This window comes from Triticum aestivum, chromosome 1A, assembly GCF_018294505.1.
Source record: "Triticum aestivum cultivar Chinese Spring chromosome 1A, IWGSC CS RefSeq v2.1, whole genome shotgun sequence".
In the NCBI taxonomy this organism is placed as follows: Eukaryota; Viridiplantae; Streptophyta; class Magnoliopsida; order Poales; family Poaceae; genus Triticum; species Triticum aestivum.
In genome coordinates, this window is record NC_057794.1 from 335252321 (window position 1) to 335261915 (window position 9595).

A 9595-nucleotide genomic window follows, 5' to 3' on the forward strand; every position below is an offset into this window, starting at 1 on the left:
CGACAGTGCTCCCCTAAAGAAGCGCCTAAGCTGGCATCCACGGAGCCCTCAGAGGGAAAGTGACAGGGACGTTCTTTACCTGATGGGCCGGATAAGATTGTTAGCTCATTCCTGAGTGACCATGATCGGGGTCATGGCCGTATGCATCATGCGAGGGGTGCAGCCGCTTCAGTATAGAGGCCGCCCCATGTGGGACTTCAACGGGGAGGACGACACCACCCGCCACGGTCGTAAGGGGCTGGATTCGGCTGCCGCTCTAATAAAGACCTTGTCCGCTTTGTATAAGGGAGAAGAGGAGGAATTTCTCCGCGTCAACCCACAGGGTGGATTTTCCATGTACAATCCCCCAAGTTGGGTAAGTGGACACTTTTACTTGCCCATCTGTTTTATATTCCCATCGCTAAATATTCAGTCTAACGACTTCAACGCAGTAACTGCGCCAGGCTATTAAAGAAATAAACAGCCCTCCTCCGCAACCCGAGGATCCGAGACGGTCCCTCGACCCGGCCTCTCAAGAGGATCCGGACTTATCTGTGGAGCTGATTGATGGGGTGTTCCATCAATTGAGCAAGGACAATGCCTTGGTGGCCATTATGGCCGATTACCCAGGGCTACTCCCAGCCTCACAGGTAACTGAGACTGAAGTCCCAGCACTTTGAAAAGGGATCTATCCTCGTGTGTTTTTGATTGCCGTGTGACAACCGTGTTTTGCAAGGGAGGCCCTTGAGACGGGAGGACGAGCCTGCGGCGACTAGCCAACGAGGGGCGGCAAGGCCCTGCGGGCTGAAAAGAAGTGCGGTCCGGACTGAGACGCTGGCGCAAAGGTATATCGCACCATCTTATTCCCAGGTGTTATTCCTTCGAGGCATATTAACGCTCGTGCTCTCTTCAGGACGAAGAGACCTCGCCGGACTATATCCGGAGAGGTTGCCAATCGCGCCTCCACCAGCCAGGCTCCAAAGCCTGGTCCGGAAGCGGAGGCGAACACAAGGCGCACACCGAACGCTCCTCCGACAGAGGATGCGGATAGGCTGTCTTCCACCAATTCTGAGGTGGAGAGTGCGATGAACCACAGGCGTCGCCGGACAGTTCTTTGCGACGCTTGTTTCTCCCAAGAGGCATTGGATGCCTTCAATTCGGGAGATGTGTACCTCCATGCCGCTCAAAATGGTCTAGCCAGAGCCACAGAGCAATATATAAAGGACATACGGGTAAGAAAATTTTGGTAATTATATATACTAGTAGCCCCGGAGACTTGAAACAGTTAGAATAACTGATTTAAGGATCATTTGTTATGCAGGTTCTTACAGAAAAGAATACCCTATTGTCCCAGGAGCCGTAAGAGTGCAAAGCCCAACTTGAGGCCGCACTAGCCGCGGCAGGGGAGCCCAAGGAGACCCCCTCTGGTAATATACGCTTCGAAAGATAAGTATTTTGCGAAGTGCAGCATGGGTGCAAATCTGACAAATGAAATTGCAGATGGCGCCAGATTAAATTCGGAAGAGCAACAACTCCGACGCCAGCTGAAGGCTGGTGAGAGCGTGCTGACAAAGGTGAGGCGGGAGAAGAACGATCTCCAAGACGCCAACACCAAGCTGGGCATTGAATTGAAGGACGTTCGTGCCGAGCTGTTGGACTCCGTGAAGGAGAATCAGCGGCTTCGACGCGGCATATATAGTAAGTGCTTAAACGAACTTTGAAAAAAGAGTTCGGTGAGGAAGTCGACTAACAGAGTAATGTCTGTAGGTATGCTAACAGGTCGTCCTGTAGAGGAAATGCCCGGTTCTACGGGTGACCTTCTTCTCGAGCTGTCACAACTGCACGAGCGAGTTCGGCAGGTGATGCAAAGCGTCGCCCGGGCCTTGTGGCCATCCGTCTCCATGCCCGAAGGCCTTGGAGAGCTTGTAGAGAAGCTGAAGGGAGCGCGGCGGCGCTTCCTATTGTGGAAGATATCGGCCTACCGTCAAGGCACCAGGGAGGCCTGGGCCATGATGAAGACGTGGTACACGAAGGCTGACCCAAACCACATGGCCGAGGTCAGGCCCATGGGGCCCGATGGGAAGGAGATCCCTGTGAGCTTAGTATACGGCCAAGTAGAATTGGCCACAAAGTATTCCCAACAGGACTGTAAACTAGACAGCTTGTTAGATGGTATTGAGGAGGAATACAATCAGTCAGATTGACTACGTAATTATAATTGACATGTGTAATGCCTTCTAGCCGGATTGTAGATCGTTTGTCATGGACGACCTTTTCGCCTCAACCTCGGGACCTGACGGTCCGGAGTGTGTCCGAATACCCTCGCGGTTATATAAGAACCGGGGTATGCATGGAGACCAGGCGTAGGGGTCATTAGTGCTTGAACAGACAAGTGCCCAACTAGTTATGTTATATTACATGGTTAGTAAGAAACATCTTCCAGGGAGAATAGTTCCGTTAGGGGTTCCTTTCCCTGGGAGGCATGCCCTAAAGTGCATGTCCATTCTGCGAAAAGAGGCGCAAGAAAAACATCTGGGGGCGTATAGATAAAATAAAAAAGGTCATCTTTAGTTCACCGACCAAATATTCCCTTAAGAACGCTAGCTTTAGGCTTCACCCAGTCTGAAGTACACATCCGGCTGACCCGGCAGTAACAATCGCAGAGGTGCTCCCTTTACCACCTAGTCAAACAATCAGGAACGTAGGGGTAAGCACAGGAGCCAGGCAACCCAGCTTGGCCAAAACTTAAGTCATATCGATGCATATAATGGCGAATAAAAGGTACATGCGGAAGTGTGACACATGTGTTGGGCATGAAGCCCATATAAATAAGCTTCTGTTTAAAGAAGCCCCCAGGTTTAATGAGCGCGGATAGCGCGTCACTTTATGAGCCTTTAAAGGCTATAAGAGAGAGAGAGAGGAGAAGGAGAGAAATGTAAGACAGAAAGTATATAAAAAATGGACAAAGGAAGGAGACGAACACAGAGTCTGGCGCTAGGCATAGAATCTTCGTAGACGGGCTGCGTTCCATGGGTTCGGCTCGAGTCGGTTATCCGATGCATCTCGCAGGCGGTACGCTCCACCAGTCAGGACATGGTCGATTATGAAGGGACCTTCCCACTTGGGCTTGAGTTTGTCCTTTTTCTTGTCCGGCAGGCGTAGAACTGATTCGCCAACGTTGTAATTTTTGGCCCGTACTTCTCTGCTTTGGTATCTTCGAGCCTGCTGTTGATAGAATGCGGAACGGGCTTTTGCCACTTCACGCTCTTCCTCCAAGGCGTCCAAACTGTCCTGCCGATCGAGCTCGGCTTCTCTTTCTTCGTACATGCGCACTCGAGGTGAGTCATGAATTATGTCGCAGGGCAGAACTGCCTCTACGCCGTACACCATGAAGAATGGTGTGTATCCGGTGGTGCGATTCGGCGTGGTCCGTAGCCCCCAGAGTACAGAGTCGATCTCCTCTACCCAGTGCGTGTTAGATTCCTTAAGGGACCGCACTAATCTGGGTTTGATGCCACTCATGATAAGACCATTTGCACGCTCGACCTGGCCGTTAGTTTGTGGGTGATAGACGGAAGCATAATCGAGCTTGATGCCCATGTTTTTGCACCAGAGTTTTACCTCGTCGGCCGTAAAGTTCGTGGCGTTATCAGTGATGATGCTGTGGGGGACGCCGTAACGGTGTACAACCCCGGATATAAAGTCTATCACCGGTCCGGATTCGGCCGTCTTAACAGGCTTGGCTTCTATCCATTTGGTGAACTTATCCATCATGACCAGTAAGTATTTTTTCTTGTGGGTTCCGCCTTTAAGGGGTCCAACCATGTCAAGCCCCCAGACCGCGAAGGGCCAAGTGATGGGGATAGTTTGGAGGGCGGTGGGTGGCATATGGCTTTGGTTTGCAAAAAGCTGGCAACCAACGCATCGTTGGACTAAGTCCTGGGCGTCTGCCCGGGCCGTCAGCCAATAAAAGCCTGTATGGAAGGCCTTGCTTACAAGGGACCAAGCTGCAGCGTGATGACCGCCGAGTCCGGCATAAATTTCAGCCAGGAGGTTCCGCCCTTCCTCTTCGGAGATGCACCTTTGAAGGACTTTGGTAGTGCTTTTCTTACAAAGCTCTCCCTCATGGACTTTATAGGCTTTAGATCGCCGCACTATGCAGCGTGCCTCATTTTGATCCTCGGGGAGTTCCTGCCTAGTAAGGTAGGCGAGGAATGGTTCTGTCCACGGGGCGATGACGACCATTATTACGTGGGCTGAAGGTGTTATTTCATTGGCAAAGCCTCCAATTGTGTCAGAGTGTTCGGTGTCGGGCAGTGCGGTTGGGTCCGGGCTGTTATTGCCGGGTTCCCCTTCCCATACTATGGATGGCTTGAACAGCCTTTCCAGGATGATGTTGGGGGACTACATCGTGTTTTGTGCTGATGCGTGCCAGGACATCTGCCGCCTGATTATTTTCCCGGGCTATATGGTGAAATTCGAGCCCTTCGAACCGAGCTGACATTTTTAGGACGGCATTGCAATAAGCTGCCATTTTTGGATCCTTGGCATCAAAGTCTCCATTTATTTGGGATATTGCGAGGTTCGAGTCCCCGCGCACCTCTAGGCGTTGAATGCCCATGGATACTGCCATCCGGAGACCATGTAAAAGGGCCTCATATTCGGCTGCATTGTTGGAGTCTGTGTACATTATCTGGAGTACGTATTGAACTGTGTCTCCTGTGGGGGACGTCAAAATGACGCCAGCCCCTAGACCGGCCAACATTTTGGAGTCGTCGAAGTGCATGACCCAGTTTGAATATGTGCCGTACTCTTTAGGGAGTTCGGCCTCCGTCCATTCTGTGACAAAGTTGGCCAAAACTTGCGACTTGATAGCTCGTCGTGGCTTGTAAGTTATGTCGAACGGGAGGAGCTCAATGGCCCATTTTGCAATCCGGCCCATCGCGTCGCGGTTGTTTATAATATCGTTAAGTGGCACTTCCGAGGCTACTGTTATTGAACACTCTTGAAAGTAGTGTCACAGCTTCCGGGATGCCATAAATACCGCGTACGCAATCTTTTGATAATGCGGGTACCGTGACTTGCATGGAGTAAGGACAGTGGACACATAGTAGATCAGCTTTTGAAGGGGGAATTTGTGTCCGTCCGTTTCTCGTTCGACGACGAGCACTGCGCTTACGACCTGATGGGTTGCTGCAATGTATAATAGCACTGGTTCACCAATGTTTGGCGCGGCCAGGACTAGGTTTGTTGCCAAGATGGACTTTATTTCGTCGAGTCTGGCCGTGGCTGCATCCGTCCACTCGAAGTGTTCGGTGCGCCGAAGGAGGCGGTAAAGGGGTAGGGCATTTTCTCCCAAGCGGGAGATAAAGCGGCTTAGAGCCGCCACACATCCGGTTAATTTTTGTATTTGTTTGAGGTCCTTCGGGATATCCAATTGTGACAGAGCTCGGATCTTGGCTGGATTTGCTTCAATTCCTCTACCGGATACAATGAAGCCCAAGAGCTTTCCGGCTGGAACACCGAAAACACATTTTTCCGGGTTGAGCTTGATGTCGTATGTTCGGAGGTTATCGAATATTAGCCTCAAGTCGTCTACTAGAGATTCGACATGTCTTGTTTTAACGACCACATCATCTACGTATGCCTCCACTGTTTTGCCGATCTGGTTTGCCAGACATGTCTGAATCATGCGCTGATATGTTGCACCGGCGTTTTTGAGCCCGAAGGGCATTGTGTTGAAGCAGAATGGGCCGTATGGTGTGATGAATGCCGTTGCGGCTTGGTCTGACTCTGCCATCTTTATTTGATGTTAGACGGAGTATGCGTCGAGGAAACACAACGAATCGTGTCTTGCGGTAGCGTCGATAATTTGATCGATGCGGGGGAGAGGGAAGGGATCCTTTGGGTAAGCCTTGTTAAGGTCTTTGAAATCAACGCACAGGCGCCAGGATTTGTCCTTCTTTGGTACCATCACCAGGTTTGCTAGCCAGTCCGGGTGTTTTATATCTTTGATGAATCCGGCCTCCAATAGCTTGGCTAGTTCCTCTCCCATGGCATGTCTCTTAGGTTCGGAAAAACACCGAAGAGCCTGTTTGACTGGTTTGAATCCTTTTAGGATATTTAAGCTGTGTTCGGCCAGCCTGCGTGGGATTCCTAGCATGTTTGAAGGGTGCCAGGCAAAAATGTCCCAGTTCTCTCGTAGGAACTCTCATAGTGCGGCATCTACAACAGGGTTTAACTGTGCCCCGATGGAAGCTGTTTTATTGGGGTCCGTTGGATGGACCTGGAATTTGACTATTTCATCCGCTGGTTTAAAGGAGGTGGACTTGGATCTTTTATCGAGTATCACATCGTCCCTATTCGTCGTGGAGCGCAGCACTGTCAGTTCCCCGGCCGCTAGGGCTTCGGATAGCGCCTCGAGGGCCAGTGCGGCTGTCTTGTTTTCGGCGCGGAATGCTATGTCCGGATCACTTGCGAGAGTGATGATTCCGTTAGGCCCGGGTATCTTGAGCTTCATGTACCCGTAATGGGGTATTGCTTGGAAGACTATAAACGCTTCCCACCCTAGCAGAGCGTGATATCCGCTACTGAAAGGGGCCACCTGGAACATGACCTCTTCGGACCTGTAATTATCCGGCATGCCGAACACCACATCTAGTGTGATTTTTCCTATACAGCGCGCTTCCCGATTGGGGATTATTCTTCTAAAGGTTGTGCTGCTTTGCTCAATGTGGTTCCAGTCTATTTCCATTTTTTGAAGGGTTTCCTCATAAATGAGGTTCAATCCGCTGCCGCCATCCATGAGTACCTTGGTAAGACGAAAGTCGTCCACTATCGGACTGAGGACCAATGCGGCTGGTGCTCGGGCTGTTCGGAATTTAGGTTCATCACTGGCATTAAAAGTAATAGTCGTGTCACTCCATGGGTTTATTGTTGCTACTTGGTAGACTTCGGCAAGGCTGTGGAGTGTTCTTTTTCGCATATTATTTGATGCGAAAGTCTCAAAGACTGTTAATACCATATTGGTTTCTCTGGGGTGGCTTTCTGTGGCTTCTGGAATTAGAAGATCTTCGCCAATTTTTGCCACCTGCCAGAGTATCCAACATGCTCTAAGGATGTGAGTTGGTGTGGCGCCCTCTGCACTGTGAATTTTATAGGGTCCATTAAGCCATCCTTCTAGTACGGTTCTGTGCCCTGTAGAGGGCTTTTGCTTTTTGGTATTGAACCCGGGTGTCTGGCGATGATGCACCCTTTTGTTTCAGACTGGGTTTGTATTCAGGGCCGGATTGTCCCAAAATTTTATTTCGGTTTTCCAGGCGCTTTCCATCGCATAGTACTTTCCTACTATGGACGCCAAGTCAACGAAGTGTGTAATATCATGGCGACTTATGGCGTTGAGGATTCCCTTGTCCGTGCAATTATTGCAGAAGAATAAAATTGCGTCTTCCTCGCGGCAGTCCTTTATCCTGTTCATAACCTGGAGGAATCTGGCCCAGTAATGATGTCCTATTTCTTCGGGCTCTTGCCTAATTTGGGATAGATCGCTTATGTACGGGTGGGTGGGTGGAATCAAATCTGAAACCTCACCCAATCTGAGACCCAGGGGCCAAGGAGTTTCCGAACTTGGAAGTTTGGATTCTTGGATGTTGTCCAATGAATCTAGCCCGTCACCTGACTTTAAGTTCAAGTCTTGAGTGATGTCCTCCCTCCACGGGTATCCGGCTTGGAGGGATCGGGAATCCGGACGTACCTAGTCCTTAAGATAGTTTAAGGGTCGTCGCACTGTCCCTCTACCATGGCGACGTGATGGGTGACCTGGGGAGAGTTAATCTATCTCAGATCGGGTTTAGGCCCAATCTGGTCGTAATCTGTAGCGACTCCCAGGGCGGCGATGCGATCCAAGAGCTTGTTTAGGGAAGAGAGCTCCATTGGATCTAGCTGCTCGGCGAATTCCGAGCTGACGTGAAGATTGCTTTTGATGACCCGAGAGGTCATCGTCGGCGCAGCAGCCGAACAGACGATCATAAGGAAACCACCTAGCCGGAGAGTTTGGCCGACAGCCAAAGCTCCCTTAGAAACGGTGCCGTCTTTAAAGACGGGATGAGGCATCCTTCCTGATGGCGACGGCACAGAGGAACTCTCAATGAAAGCACCAATGTCGGTGTCAAAACCGGCGGATCTCGGGTAGGGGGTCCCGAACTGTGCGTCTAGGCCGGATGGTAACAGGAGGCAGGGGACACGATGTTTTACCCAGGTTCGGTCCCTCTTGATGGAGGTAAAACCCTACGTCCTGCTTGATTAATATTGATGATGTGGGTAGTACAAGAGTAGATCTACCACGAGATCAGAGAGGCTAAACCCTAGAAGCTAGCCTATGGTATGATTGTTGTTCGTCCTACAGACTAAAACCCTCTGGTTTATATAGACACCGGAGAGGGCTAGGGTTACACAGACTCGGTTACAATGGTAGGAGATCTACATATCCGTATCGCCAAGCTTGCCTTCCACGCCAAGGAAAGTCTCTTCCGGACACGGGACGAAGTCTTCAATCTTGTATCTTCATAGTCCAGGAGTCCGGCCGAAGGTATAGTCCGGCTATCCGGACACCCCCTAATCCAGGACTTCCTCACCCATAGCAGCCACGTAAAACATGAAACAACAATTAGAGGACGTCTAACTTGTTTTTGCAGGGTTTGCTATGTGATGTGATATGGCCAAAAGGATGTGATGAATGATATATGTGATGTATGAGATTGATCATGTTCTTGTAATAGGAATCACGACTTGCATGTCAATGAGTATGACAACCGGCAGGAGCCATAGGAGTTGTCTTAATTTATTTATGACCTGCGTGTCAACATAAACGTCATGTAATTACTTTACTTTATTGCTAAAGCGTTAGCCATAGTAGTAGAAGTAATAGATGACGAGACAACTTCAAGAAGACACGATGATGGAGATCATGGTGTCATGCCGGTGACAACGATGATCATGAAGCCCCGAAGATGGAGATCAAAAGGAGCAAATGATATTGGCCATATCATGTCACTATTTGATTGCATGTGATGTTTATCATGTTTTGCATCTTATTTGCTTAGAACAACGGTAGCTTAAATAAGATGATCCCTCGTAATAATTTCAAGAAAGTGTTCCCCCTAACTATGCACCATTGCGAAGGTTCGTTGTTTCGTAGCACCACGTGATGATCGGATGTGATAGATTCTAACGTTCGAATACAACGGGTGTAAGCCAGATTTACACACGTAATACACTTAGGTTGACTTGACAAGCCTAGCATGTACAGACATGGCCTTGGAACATGGAAGACCGAAAGGTCGAGCATGAGTCGTATAGAAGATACGATCAACATGAAGATATTCACCGATGTTGACTAGTTTGTCTCGCGTGATGATCGGACACGGCCTAGTTGACTCAGATCATGTCTCACTTAGATGACTAGTGGGATGTCTATCTGAGTGGGAGTTCATTGAATAATTTGATTAGATGAACTTAATTATCATGAACTTAGTCTAAAATCTTTACAATATGTCTTGTAGATCAAATGGCCCATGTTGCCCTCAACTTCAACGCGTTCCTAGAGAAAACCAAGCTG